We start from the raw sequence: 15,170 nt of genomic DNA on the forward strand, positions 1-15,170 counted from the left end.
GTCTCCATCACGGGAAAGGACCCACCTCCCTCATCTGCTTCCACTTATCACCTCTCCTCACACACCATTTTAGATTTAATGAGGATAATGATACTCCCATCCTTATAAGACCTCAAAAAAAGGACTGGTTTTTATTAAAGAGTAAAATTCAGTTATTAAGTTCTACCAGACACAGAGATCTCGTGTCACTTTTAAAGCAATAATTCCATAAAGTACCACTAGAGGACCCTCTTCAGCTTTGCCAATCTACACTTTGTATATATATATATATATATATATCTACCCTAAAGGAACAAGCGACTCAACAGCGAGGCGGTCTGTAAGCCTGAGCTTTGACTGACTGTATCTATTGACATATGCTGTTAATGCCAACATCATCTTAGCTCTGAACTTCAAGAATTTCTAGAGTGAGAAAGAGACCTTATAGATCAATAGTCTAGCATTTCTTAAAGTGTAGTTCAAAGATAGCCAGCATGATCATCTTTAAGATTCTTATTAAAAATGTGCCTGGGCCCTGATCATGTGGCTCAGGTGGTTGGAATATCACCCCATACACCAAAGGAGCACATACCTATGTTGTGGGTTGTATATGGGAGGCAACTGATCAATGTTTCTCTCTCATATTGATGTTTCTCTCTCTCTCTCTCTCTCTCTCTCTCTCTCTCTCTCTCTCTCTCTCTCTCTCTCTCTCTCTCTCTTTCTCTCTCCTTTCTCTCTCTCCTCTCTATCTTTAAAAGACATATCCTCAAGTGAGAATTTAAAAAACTACCTGGGAATCCATTCCAAAATCAACTTCTTTTTTGGCATTCATTTGATTCCAAGTTCTCTAACATGCCTGCCTAGTGTCACTTATACACACACATCTAAGCACTGAATTAGCCCAAGCCCTACTTCTGAAGATGAAGTCCTTAGACAGGTAGTATTAGCATCTCCCAGGAGCTTAGAGATGCAGAATCTCAGGCCCTGCCCAGACCTCCTGAATCAGAATATACATGTTAACAAGATCACCACTTGAGTCATATGAACATTAAATTTTAAGAAGATGAATTCAACCCACCTATCTACAACGCAGCTGGGGTCCAAGAACCCAAATAACTTGCCCAAGGCCACATAAATACACCAGAAGGAAATGTGGATAACTGAGTAAGAGCACATGCTTGGCATCAGAAAGACCAGTGTTTAAATCTAGGCTTTCTCCTTTGCTATTCTAAAATCTTGGATAAGCTTCATTATCATTATTTGTTGTTAAAGTAGTCATACCTCCTCAGAGGCTTATGGAGAAGATAAAATGAAAAAGCATATTAATAGCAGCTAGAAACAGATCTTATGATCATGATCCCAACATATGCAGATTCTGTGCTGCCTCAGAGGTGTCGCATGTAAGAAGTAGGAAACAATGCTTTAGATACATTTGGTCTTTTTTGAGACTAATATGTCCACTTTAGATTCTAGGGTTTGAAAAAATGAGGACAAGGATGGGGGCTTTCCAGTGGAAAGTAAACAAAATGTGGCACAGCACAGAGATTTCTCAGACTCCTGCTAATCCCACTCCTCCTAGCTTGGCTGGCCCGTGACAACCTGCAGAACCATGATGACCTAGAAAAACATCCAGGACAGTGAGACTTCTGCCGGCACTTTTCCTCAGCTTTTGGGTTATATTCCTCTCTGTCCTCGGGGCTGTGGGTGCCTGGCCTCTTGCATTCTCATGCAGGCTCCTCACAGCCTTTCTAAGAGCGGCTCCTTCTCCTCCTGCTTCCTGAGACATCTGATAAATTTGGGGCCTTCCTTCCACACCTCCAAAGTCACCTGCTCTGTGCCTCATTCTAGAGGACTTTCCCTCTAAGGTGATAAATCAAGTTCAACACTCGCTTCACTTCCTTCCAGATAATATTTGCATTTTAATGAGATCTTGTCCTGTCTTAAACCTCAAATAGGAAGCAATGGATCACTCACTGATGCAGATATTTTCGAGTGGACTAGCACTGGGATTCCTTCAGCACCCTCAAACCCTGCCACTGTGAGCAACAGCCAGCACCACCTTCCATTAAAGCAGTCTCTAGAGGTCTACCCTCTCTCCATCCCTCCCACTCTACTTCTCATTTTACAAACCACTTGATATTATGTGGTTAAGAACAGACTCTTTAGACCCATGTCTCTATTATCCTGAACTCTACTTTGATTTACTCATGAGAAAAGGTTTTTATGTGCCGAAGGACACCCACCTTGGTAATATTTTTTAAAAATATATATTTTATCGATTTTTTTACAGAGAGGAAGGGAGACGAATAGAGAGCTAGAAACATCGATGAGAGAGAAACACTGATCAGCTGCCTCCTGCACCCCCACTGGGATGTGCCCGCAACCAAGGTACATGCCCTTGACTGGAATCAAACCTGGGACCCTTCAGCCCACAGGCCAATGCTCTATCCACTTAGCCAAACTGGTTTCAGCTCACCTTGGTAATATTTGATACCTTCTGCCTCTTGTTCACGGGAAAATATACACTGTACCACACCACAGCATACAATCAGTTCTCTATAGCATCTCTATCAGATGGCTATTAGCATATCAAGATGGGCATTCATATAATAAATTCTATGCTCAGATCAAAATCTGGCAATACGCCTGTGGAGGGCTTATGATATTCTACAGCACACTGATTGCCAATCAATGTATAGTAGATACAGTTGTTCATCTGAAAAGGCCATTTCCCTTTCTTGTTTTTAAAAAATTGAATTTTTCTCAGATATCTATCCATCTTATCTCTCTGGTACTTATTTAGGACAAATTCTCAGTAATCTTGGCCAATTATGATAATTCCATTCTCTTAACTAATGCTTGATTTAGAGGTAGAAATGTTTGCTGAAAAGTCAACTGACAGAGATTCTGAGAAAGGTTTCTTTGATGATAAAAAGAGATTTTTTTTTTCTTAAATAAGAGATGACTTCTTCTACCTGTTGTCCAGAACTACAGCAGTCATCTTGTGACCATGAGAGGAACTAAGGCACATGCTGAGGATGGAAGATAACAAAGATGGGAAGAACCTGGTTCTTTCATGATGTCATTGAGCTTCGAGGCTCCTACTAAGGAACCCCTACCTTATAGATAATAATTATTCTTTACTATCCTGTCAATTTTGAGTTATTCTTTCTTTTATTTGCAGCTTAAAGGTATTATATTGAATATGTCCTTCTTTAGAATATTTTAAAGCAATTATTAACTTTTTGTGACTCAAGGCCCTTTATAGAATTCACCCATTCATTCACTTATTTATTAATTTTTTTAATAAATATTTACTGAGAAAGGGCAGCAACAGAGAGAGTTGATCTAATAATCATATGCACATATAACAACAAACTATAATAAATAATAAGGGAAAGTAGAAGGAACTATGCTAGAATAGACTGGGAAAGGGTGGGATTGTGGATAGAAAAGGAGCCACATACTAAACCTGACAAGCTCAGGGGAGCCTGCATGGCTTATAAACTCAGAGACCAAAAGTAACCACATAGGATGGTTTAAACGTAAAATTCTTAACTAAAAACAGACCATGGTGGGTAGTCACATCCTAGACCTGTAGCTCCTTGATAAAGGTCAATCTTTTTCTTAATGAACCTGTTCATTCACTTTTTTGCATCTAAGATAATATACCTTTAAAATGTCAGAGTAATCTTTTGTCATTGTTATCTTGTTAGTTTGCCGCATACATCTCTACGTGCTATAAATGTTAATTATTAACAGCAATGTAAAAGAAGTATGTGTCTCTCCATTTTACTTTTTCTCAAATCCCAGAGATTTCCCTGCTGCATCCTTAATCTACCATCAATGGACTTTATGTAACTCTCCTTACATCTCCTTTGATTCTAATGCATAAGATAAGCTGGAAAACTGCCACTCTCTGGTCCATTTTCTCAATCCTTTGAGATCTTACTTCTAGTCAATTGCTGTCAGTTTGGCTGAAATAAACTCATAAAAATTCTCTACAGGTCTGGATATTTTTTACATTGGTAGAATTAAGGTAAAACACTACCCAGCAAGTGATGTGTGAACTGAGGTCCTAAAGCAAGTGTAGGAATAGGAAGGTATTTTAGGGAGGGGAACAGAGTGTGCAAAGCTGCTGGGTGGGAGGCAGCAGGAGGCCCTAGAGCACATGTGTCAAACACAAGGCCCGCGGGCCAAATCCGTCCCGCCAGGCCTTGCAATGTGGCCCACACCGCGCTGTCATCACTGCACTCCGCTGCGTTTCCATCACAATGACAGTTTATGACTGTTCAGTAAACCATTTGGCCCGCGATTTAGGCTGGATTTTAGATTTTGGCCCCTTCTCTGATTGAGTTCGACACCCCTACCCTAGAGGAACCTGCAGGTGACCTGTGGACAGGAGGACAGAAATTGGGAAAGAGAATGTCACACCTAAGTCTAGAGGTCAGCAAAATCCAGAGGACATAGAACCCATCTTGGAGACCATATGAAGAATTTTTCTCTCTCTCCTAAGGAAAAAAAAAAAAAAAGTGTTAAAATCTGGGTGTGGCATGATTATAAAGCTTAAGCCAGTGTCTTTTGGGCACCCTAGGGCTCAGTCTTGCCATAGTACTATATTCAAATGCAAATCCTTGTCCCTAAAAGACAAAAGTCTTTCTGATCATTATGTGTGACCTCTAAAGGGGATCTTTGCAGAGTATTATTGTCAGGAGAAACTGATTTTCTCATGGTTCTGGAGGCTAGAAATCTGAAATCAAAGTATTTGCAGGGCCTTGTTCCCTCCAAAAGGCCTAGGTAAGAATCCTTCCTTGTCTCTTCCTAGCTTCTGATAATTGGCAATCCTTGTGATTCCTTGAGTTGCATTTCTGCAATCTCTGTCTCCCTCCCTGCCCAGTCTTCCTCTCTATGTATCAAATGGCCTTCTTATAAGGACATCAGTGCTGGATTTAGGGCCCACCCTAACCCAATATGACCTCACCTGTACTAGTCACATCTAAAAGATCCTATTTCCAAATAATGTCACATTCTGAGGTTCTGGGTGACAGTTGCGTTGGGGCACACCATTCGACCCACTGCAATGACTAGCACACAATATAATTCATAACAAACAGCAGCACTTCTTAGAACCACCATTTCTATCCACCCTAGTTCAAGAGCAGCTCTGGAACCTCTCACCTCTGCATCCCCCTCTCTGTCTTTCACCCTCACTCTTCCTTAGCTTCAGCTTACAGGCCCATTTCTTTATCACAACCTCACCTTCTCTTCCATCCCTCTCTGTACCATCTCTTCAAACATTAGTCTTGATTCAGAATCACAGCATTTGTGGAGACTGGGCTGGCGAAAGCAGAACATGCACAGAGGGCAGAAAAAAAAGAAAAAAAGAAAAAAAGAAAAAAAGGAAGAACATACAGCCAAAGCAAAATATTTTAGTGGATGAGAGGAAAGGTGGAACACTCTCAAGTTAGCAGCTGCCCCAGTCAAACCTGCATTTTAGAGGATTATTCTGGTTGTAGTTAGAGTCTGATTATTAGGAGTGGGCAAGAGCACATAAGTCAGGAGGTCAGAGGGAGCTTGTAGCCATCCTGAGAGCTTGTATCAAGGTGATGGGGAGGAGTGCAGGTGCAGATATATTCCAGGTATAATACTAATAGGATGTAGGAAGGATGGATGAAGAATAGGATCTGATTAAAGGTATGGAAAAGGCATATTCAGGAAAAGGCATTTTTATACATATATAATGACTCCTGAAAACCATTCTCAATTAACAGTCTTGGCTCTCTGAGAAGAGTTTCAGACCTCTGGAAATACTGCTCCTCCTAGCCGAGCTGCTGATAACTATTGAGCAGCAGCCAAGATGAAGTTATTCTTGTGAGGCTCGCCTGGAGGGTTCAATGCTGCCCCAAATGAATGAAGCCATCACTTTAAGAGCCCAGTGCCTGAAGGAGCAGAGCTCCATCTGCATGGAGATGGGCCAAGGGGACAGCTGCAGAAAGGACTTTCACAGCTACTTTTATCCCCCACCCTCACCCCCCCAAAAAAAAATGAGCAGAAAAGAGATGCAATTTCAAAATGGGAAAAGCAAGTGGATATTCTGGGGAAACCTGTGATAGAGGTAAGAGGAGGCAGGTTCCCCACAATAGAACATCAAGTACAGATGCTGAGAAGTGGAAAGACATGCAAGAGGGAGAGGGGCTATGGCAGTCCCAATGATCTCCAGCTCTTCTTGTATGGAGTCATGTAGCTCACAGTGGCCCTAATCCTGGGGACTTGCGCTGTAGTGAGTGCTGTGAATCTGTGTGGACACAGCCTTCAGTAAAACCGGGCTTCTGCTTTACAACCTGTTGTGATGATTTGTTCAAACTTGTTTCCCAAGTATGTGGGGACCCCACCCACAGGATGGGGAGTGGTGGGGAGTAAGCTGACTCAGACTGGTCTGGGACCACAGGTGCTGATACAATTGGGAGTGACTATTTGGGATAACCTCCCCAAGGAAGGTAGCCAGCCATCTAAATTACCAGGTAAAACTGCATTTAATCTGGCCTGGCATCAGGAGCCAAGTGGTCCAGTTTGGGGACCAAAGGTACAGTAGTAAGTTCTCTGTGTAGTCATGGTAGCCAGCATCAATGGATGTCTTGTGAATCTAAGGAGGACATATTTGGAATGAAACAGTGTTATGAAAAATGGATTCTGGGTTGAGAAACAGGGATCAGGTCACTGGAGACAGAGAGGGGCAGGAAGGGGCTGAGCAGGATTGAAGTGTTCTGGTCCAGTAAACAATAGATTAAAGGCCTGGATGGATACAGTGACTGCGCATGCACAATACTGGTTGTGAGAGGGGCTGGTGTGGGGTAGAGAGTATATAGGTTCTGGTTCTGTTTAATTTCAGGGACTCTTGGGTGATTGTTTATCTACACTCAGGACCAGGTAATGGTTTTCAACTGCTGACATGTTGCCATTGGCTCTGGGCTCCATCTGACTGACCTATTAAGTAACAGGTCACTTTGTTTGTTTTTTGTTTCTGTTTTTAAATATATTTTTATTGATTTCAGAGAAGAAAGGAAGAGAGAGAGGAATAGAGACATCAATGATGAGAGAGAATCATTTATTGGCTGCCTGCTGTATGCCTCCTAGTGGGGATTGAGCCTGCAACCGGGCATGTGCCCTTGATCGGAATTGAACCCAGGAGCCTTCAGTCTATAGGTTGATGCTCTATCCACTGAACAAAATCGGCTAGGGATGCTCTGTTCTTTATACTGGGCATGTCTGAAGCAGACATTGTTCACACATGGTTTGCTGCTAAGACTTGAAAAAAGGCCCAATTCCTGGCAGGGCTGGGCAGGCTTGATTGGATTTCCTATGTCCTGACCAGTTCTTGTCAAACTCCCTCTCTGGGGATACTTGCCTTACACCTTCTCCCAGAACCCTCAGGCTGGTTGCTCCGTCTCCACCTCCAGCATTGGGTGTCTCCCTTGTAGGACAGCAATTTCTAGTCTGGGCCATGGGGCCAGATGACTTGGTCTAAATGGCTCTGACACTTCTTACAAGTGTAATCTTAAATAAATGTTTTCAACCTCTGATCCACAGTCTTTTTATCTGCAGGTAAGAGAAATAACCCTCAATCAAGAGTGGATAAGGCGATTAAATGAGATCATGCATGTGAAGTACTTGACCTATATAACTATTACCTGATATTATTATTATATTTCATGATTGGATAATTTGGTTGTGGGAATACTCCCTGATCTTGTCCTGGCTCCTTCTTATTATGACTTCTGTCTCTTCTCCACCAATATGTAATGAGGTGATTCTAGCATATCTCCAGGTTGAGCTGCCTTACAAGTAATTTAGTCATAGGAAACTCTACCATGCATTTATGTGGAAAGATACTCACATGAATATATTTGGAAGGAGGGGGATCATTCTCCAGTTAGGCCAATATAATTCTTCCTTTTTTTTTTTTTTTTTTTTAAAATTTTAAATCATTTCCACTCTGTGTGGAGAACAAACAGACATCTGGGAACACAGTGAAGATGACATCTCCTTTCAGAAAAGCTGGTTAAAAGGCTGAATACATTGGCCTGATGGGAGAAGGTTGTTTGATTATTCAGCTTGATTCATAGAAGGATTGGGGATAAGTTTTGAAGTGATAAGCCTACAACATATATTTATAGAAAGGGTAATGGCATGTTATCCTCCACCAGCAGTAATAATATTACAAGACTAAATTCATTGTAAAAGGAAAGAGTCAGTTTATGTCCAAAAGAAAAAAGACAGATAGTTCTAGTAGAACCAGCTTAAAAAATACAAAAAATTAGAATTGTTCTAGGTATGCTTAAAGTCACATTTAAGATATAGAAGGCTGTGATGATAACAAAACCAAGCATACATTCTGGGTCTATTTATTCTGTATTGTTTCATAGGGAAGTAATCATTATCATGCCCACCCCCCACCCCCGATAATGCATTTATTTCATTACTTTTGCTGTTTATTGTCTGTGTTCATTTTTCACTTCTCCATGTCCTCTATTCTATTTTTAACCTTACTTTAGTGACTATAACAGCATCTTGTCTATGCTCAATTACACTGAAAGTAATACCCTCTCTCCTTCAAATACCCTTAAAATACCTATCCCCTACTGTCACCCCAGACCTTGTGCCTAGAGTGTTGTTGTTTTATAATCCTCATCCAATGTTGTTTTTCTGTTGCTTTCTAGAGAACATGGAAGAGGGAGGGAAAGATAAGAGGAATATTAATGTGCACATTGATTTTCACCTCGTACATGTGCCCCAACCAGGGCCCAAGCTGGGACGGAGCCTATAACCAAGGTATGTGCCCTTGAACGGAATCAAACTCAGGAGCCTTCAGTCCACAGGCCAACACTCTATCCACTGAGCCTAAGCAGCTAGGGCTGCATAAAGTATTGTTTTGTTGTTGTTGTTGTTTGTTTTTTAAAAACAATATCTGTAAGCTACTACATAGATCAGAAAATGATAGAGGAATTGGGGAAGAGATTTTTTAAACATATATATTTTTATTTATTTATTTTGTTTGTTTTGGTTTTTTTTACAGAAAGGAAAGGAGAGTAATAGAGAGTTTGAAACATTGCTAAGAGAGAGAAACATTGATCAGCTACCTCCTGTACACCCCCTCCTGGGGATGTGCCTGCAACCAAGTTACATGCGCTTGACTGGGACTATTGAGTATGCAGGCCGAAGCTCTATCCACTGGGCCAAACTGATTAGGACTGGGGAAGGGACTTTTACTTGTGTTTTATTCAGCTTCCCAAAATATTTTGAGCATGGATTTTTGCGTAAACTTCTGTTGTTTTATTTCCCAGCAACCTTTTTTCATTCTTGGGGTTGTGGATCCTGATTTTGCCTGGGGAACTACCTCCTTGACTTTCGCAAACACTCTGCTCCATTGAAAGCAGTACTGGTGGATGGCCAATTGAGATGGCCCAGGCGTTGAGCAAGATTGAGTATGTGACACAAATTAGGCCAAATAGATACTCTCTTGCTGGAACTGGAATTGTAGCAAAATGGCATAAAAAGCCTGCAAATAGCTGAAGATTGTTAATCACGACAAAGGCAATTTGAAGAGGTGACACTTCATACCTGGAGTTACTATGTTCCTTGTCTTTTCTGAAGTCTGTTTTTTAGTTGTTTTTTTTCTATTATTTTTATGAGAGCCATCCCATATCCTTCCCAATAAGTTTCTTTTTGCTTAATTTAGTTACTGTTGATTTCTGTGTTGTAAGCAAAGAACCTCCAAAGACATTTTGATACACTGTGTTTTTCTTTTATGAGAACAATTCCCATATGTTCTTCTAAAAATTACCTTTTTTTTGTTTGTTTGTGCTGTAAGGTGTTAATAAAATGTTGATTATTGGTATGGAGAGTTATAACTTTTTGAGGAAGTCACCAGATGGTGACATTATATATTATTTCCTAATTCAATTTATCTTGAAATGTGTGTTTGTTAAATCCTGAGGAAAAGCTTTATCATCATTATTATGTGATAGCTCTGCGTTTTAAAAACCAGGATATAGAATATCATGTAGGAATAGAGTTTGGTGTGATAAAAGCAGTTCTTTGGCAGTATCTCAGGGGTATATGCCTTAACTTAAATACAATTTAGGTCCAAAATGTCTGAAGGCTAACAAATATCTTCAGAAGAGGAATATATCCTAAGTGGCTGCAGCCAATATGTGGATTTCATTATGGCTCTGTCAGGAACCAATGACTTACACATTACTGCTGCTCACACACAAACCTTTCACAGATTATGATAAATGTTTCTTTGATATGTTAGGCACTGCTCAAAGCAAAATGCTCAAGCAATGGACTCTGACCAGAGCCATGTGTTGGTAGAAAAAGACCGTTGCTTTAGATTATATATAAAAAAAGATTGCAGATTATATTGTTGTGATCAAACAGGGGCTAGAAAAAAAAGTTCTACATTTGTAATAGGAAGTTCATGAATAATTTTTTCTATTTTAATTCTGACCATAGTTATTTTGCAGATCATACCAAAAAAAGTGAATGACGCTATTAAATTCCAGTATTACTGACTGCTGGAAACTCTCACTGATCAATATCAGCTTCTACCAAAAGGAAAGAAAACGAATGTATATGCAAGTATTTACTCTTTCACCTCTCCTTCCACTTCTGATTTTCTCTGTTTCACTAATGTATTGGTTAGCAAGTGCTGTGTGACAAACCAATCCAAAAGATGGTGGATTAAAACAGCCAACATTCATTAGCTCATGAGTTTGTGGGTTGGCTGGGTGGTTCTTCTGGTTTCAGCTGGGCTTGCTCATGCATCTATGATGAGTTGGAGGGATACCTGCTGGATTAATGAGCCTCTTCTCTACTCAGCTTACAGTAGATTTGAGAGATAAAGAGGATGTGCAAGAGAGAAACAATCAAGGCTTTTTTTTTTTTTTTTTTTCAAGTTTAAGCTTGGAACAGACATACCATCCCTTCAACCTCAAGGCAGAAGCCACAAAATTACATTTGCAAAAGATAAAGATTTAAAGAGGCATGAAAAGTTATGGTCATTTTTAATTCCCCACACTTAAGAATATCACAACCCTGCTAGTCTTTTTTGTATGTGTAATTTCAAATAAGAAAAATGTGGAGAGAAATCATGAACTAGAGAGGAGAGAAGTGGAAGAGAGAGAGTTCATGTGGGTTAAGTCTCAAAGAATTTGGGGCATTTCACAACTAAGAGAATTTAAAACAACTTCCGTATAGAAGAGAAATGGGTGTGAGAAGAAATAAAGTTTGATATGCATTCTCATGGTTTAAGAATTTGATCCCTCCTGATGTGCTATAAGAGATATAAGTAAATTACTTTTTTTGGCTATTGAGCCATACATTTTTCAGTGTAAGATGGAACTCTGTGGGGTCCCAGGACTTATTTGAATTAAGCATTTAGATTTTAAAAGAAAGACCTTAAAAAAACAAGCTCTACCAAACTGCAGGAAAAAATAAAATATTGATTTCCCCCTCCGAAGGAGTATAATGAATCATATTTAGGTGTTTAATATTTTCTGAGCACTATCAAGTTCAGCATGTCAAATTTTTGAACAAATGTGGTGTTCGCTGAAAACTTTGTGGTTTTAGTGTTTTCAAATATCCATGGAAATGTAAAGAAATAATGTATTGACTAATTCCTAGCTGTATGATGCTGCCAGTTTATTTGAACATTTGATAAGTTGCTCCTCTGAACACACTCTTTAGTTTACCCCTTTGTATCCTAATGGTGTGGGTGCTTGAAATCTGTAACACCCATGGAATGAATGAGAGATGCTCTGGAAGCCAAAGTCAGCTCAGGCTGTAATAAATCCCAACTTCACTGTTTGCTATGTGAACTTGGGTGGGGTTTTTTGTTTGTTTGTTTTTGTTGTGTCTTTTGTTGTTGTTGTTGTTTTTACCTGACTAATGTTTTTTGATTCCTCAAAAAGAAGCTATAGATCAGATTTATTGAGCCAGCAACAGGATACTGCAGATTCCCCAAATTTGCTGAAATGACCTTGTCCAATATCCATTGTCAGGAAGCCATTGAGCCAACAAAGACCTCTTCTTTTTTCTTGCTCATAGAAGACAGCCTAAGGTTTAGCTACCAACTTTGGTAAGTGCTATGGCATTTGAAAATATATTAATCATCAGATTTGGTTTTTATTTTCCATATAGTTATTTCAGATCTCAAGGCACTTACAACTTGGTTGGGGAGAAAAGACAACAACAAACTTTAAAATGCAGCAAGTACATAATCCAATGCTACGTTTGGAATGTTAGGGCCTTCAAAGGGAGGTAGATAAAGGTTGATGTGGTTAACTTAAAGTGAGACAAGTTTCTGGGTATAGAGATGGGTAAGGGAGTACTCTGAAAGAATAGTTGGAGGTGGATGCAAACTAGAAAAGAAGGTAGAAATGAGAGAGTTGGGTGGGGGAAAAGTAGATGATGAGGGTTTTGAAAGCCAGGCAGAAGCCCTTGACGGCGCTGAAGCTAGAGTATCACTAACAATTTCTGAACAAATGAAATTGTGAAGATTAGTGCCTGGCAGGGACCTCCAGATTCCCAAGGCAGGGCCTGGAATCAAGTGTTGGTTGGCAGGGAATCAGGCACGTGCTGATGGAGCCTGGCCAAATGTGGTAGTGGTGGAAGGGCAGGAGAGAGTCACAATGATTCTTCACTACTGGAGTTTTGGAGAGCTCTGGGTTCTTCTGAGTCCCATTTAGTCTACACTGGCTAGTACTATCCTGGATCAAGCATCTGCTTTGGGCAAAGATTCAGAAGGCAAAAACCATCCTGCTGGGTACTAGATAGGTGAGCTCAGATTCCCTTTCTTGTCAACTTGGCAAAAACCAGGGTATTGCCTATTAGAGGCTTACAAATAATGCCTCATCCTTCAAGTGCTTGAGAAATAGGAATGAGAGGAGTTTGCCTCATCTGGTGGTTTGTGCAACAGCTACAATTTCCTTTCTACCTGAACTTCATAACAAAAGAGGCCAATTTCTCTCCCTCTCCCTGAGCAAGGGACAAATAGAAAAATGAAACATGGAATGAAAAAAAAAAAGGGGTTATTTTCTCAATTACTAATGTCCATTTTGCCTTCCCCAGACTGTCAATTACAGAGAAATTGGCCCACACATCATCTCAGGAAAAACTCAAGGTCAAACAAGTCTAATTCAAGTATCAGTGGGACTTCTGATGTTATACTTTCTGCTGAGAACTTAAAATGTTTGACTATAACTTCTAAATAAATGACATCTCTGTCTTCAAGTTAGCATTCATCATGGAACAAAGGTGGGGAAAGTTGAACAGAAGAAGCCTATGAGTCAAGGTAAATTCCCTTCTTGTTTGAAATGTTTTCTTAAGGGAGAGGTTGTCACAGTGGGTGAAACAGAGGGTAAGAGGAATATTACTCCTGAAGGTGAGTGATATTAAAATTTAAAACTTGGATATTTACCTACAAATAGTCTCTATAGGAACCAGCAATTTAAAGCAAGTTCTATGCCATAAATCTGTTTATTCAACAAGTAGTTACTAAGGGCCTAGCCTGTGCCAGACTCTGTCCCAAGAATGAGGAATGTATCAGTAAATAAAACAAGTCCCTGCTCGCCTGAAGTTGCATTGCCAGTGGGGAAAGATGGACAATAGCCTATAAAAATAAACTCTGCTATAAGTGCTAGCATTGGTCTGGGAATGGGGACAGAGAGGAACAGAGTTGATGATGGTGTTGTGATCTTCTGGACAGTGCTAAGGGCAGCCGGTCTAAGGAGGAAGTGAGGGCTGAGCCATGTAGACTCCTAGGGCCAGAATGATCTATGCGGAGGGAGAACACAAAGTGTTGTCAGGTAAGACACCAGGTTATGTTACATTTCAGATTTTAAAAATTGTCTAGTTTAAGTATGTCTCAAACATTGCATGGATACACTCAAACTACCAAAAAAGTAATTAATCTAAAATTCCACTTGAACTTGGCTTGATATATTTTGTTTGCTGAATCTGGCAACCCTTGCCAGGTCTTGAGGAATGCTTGGTGTGTTCAAGGAACAAAGAAGGCCAGAGACATGAATTAGGGAAAGACTGAGAGAATCTGAGGTCCTGGAGGTGGCAGGTGGCTGGGTCACAGAGGGCCTTGGTGGCCACTAGAATAACTGTGGCTTTTTTTCTGAGTGTGATGGGAAGCCACGGCAGGCATTAAGGATAGAAATGTCAAGATTCATTCACTTTTTCCAACTGTTGATGAATTTCACTCAATACTAATTTAACAAATTATTGAATACCTGTTAGAGTTACTGAGCTAGGACAATGTTAAGATCTTTTTCTTGCTTCCCAGGTGCTCATCCCTATCTGGAGAGATAACACTTAAATCGGTTAAGCAATAATATAAATGTTTGGGTCAGCATGGATGGTTCAGCCTATAGTACCATAACTGAGTGGATTACTTAGCTCAAAAAAAATCTGAGCATTTTGGTTTGTTTGTTTGTTTTTTGGGGGAGGGGTTTATTTGTTAATCCTCACCCAAATATATTTTTCAGTTGATTTTTAGGGATAGTGGAAGAAAGAGGGAAAAACAGAGAGAAAATCGATGCGGGAAAAACACATCTATGGATTGCCTCATGTACGAGCCCTAACCAAAACCTGGGCCAGGGAGGAGCCTGCAACCAAGGTACGTGCCCTTGACCAGACTCAAACCTGGAACCCATTGGTCCTCAGGCCGATGCTCTATTCACTGAGCCAAACCAGCTGGGGCTGGGAAGCATTTTGGAGGATGTTGGACTAACTGGACCAGGAAGGATGCAGCCTCTGAAGTCAGCATTTCCTGGAGACAGTGCTCGCCCTTGACATCATGTCTAAAGAGGGCATTCAGAACCAAGCAGGTTGCAGGATGAGCTTCAATATCCCAAATAAAGGGTCAGAGGGTAGGACTCTGAATAGAGTCTAAGCAGATCAGCTCTACCCTAACAAACCATAATCAAAGCCCTTGTCTAGAGCTGGAATGTGGACCTCAGTCAGTGTGCATTTTATAAAACAACCATTACTTTTCCTGAGGCATTCTTACCTCTCACAAGTTAGCACCCAGAAAAGTTCCTGGCACACCAGAGAAGATAATAAATGTTTTTGGAATACATAGCCATCACTTGTGCATCAATTTGCAGCAAGCATTTTGAAGT

This window comes from Pipistrellus kuhlii, unplaced genomic scaffold (assembly GCF_014108245.1).
Source record: "Pipistrellus kuhlii isolate mPipKuh1 unplaced genomic scaffold, mPipKuh1.p scaffold_m20_p_7, whole genome shotgun sequence".
NCBI lineage: Eukaryota > Metazoa > Chordata > Mammalia > Chiroptera > Vespertilionidae > Pipistrellus > Pipistrellus kuhlii.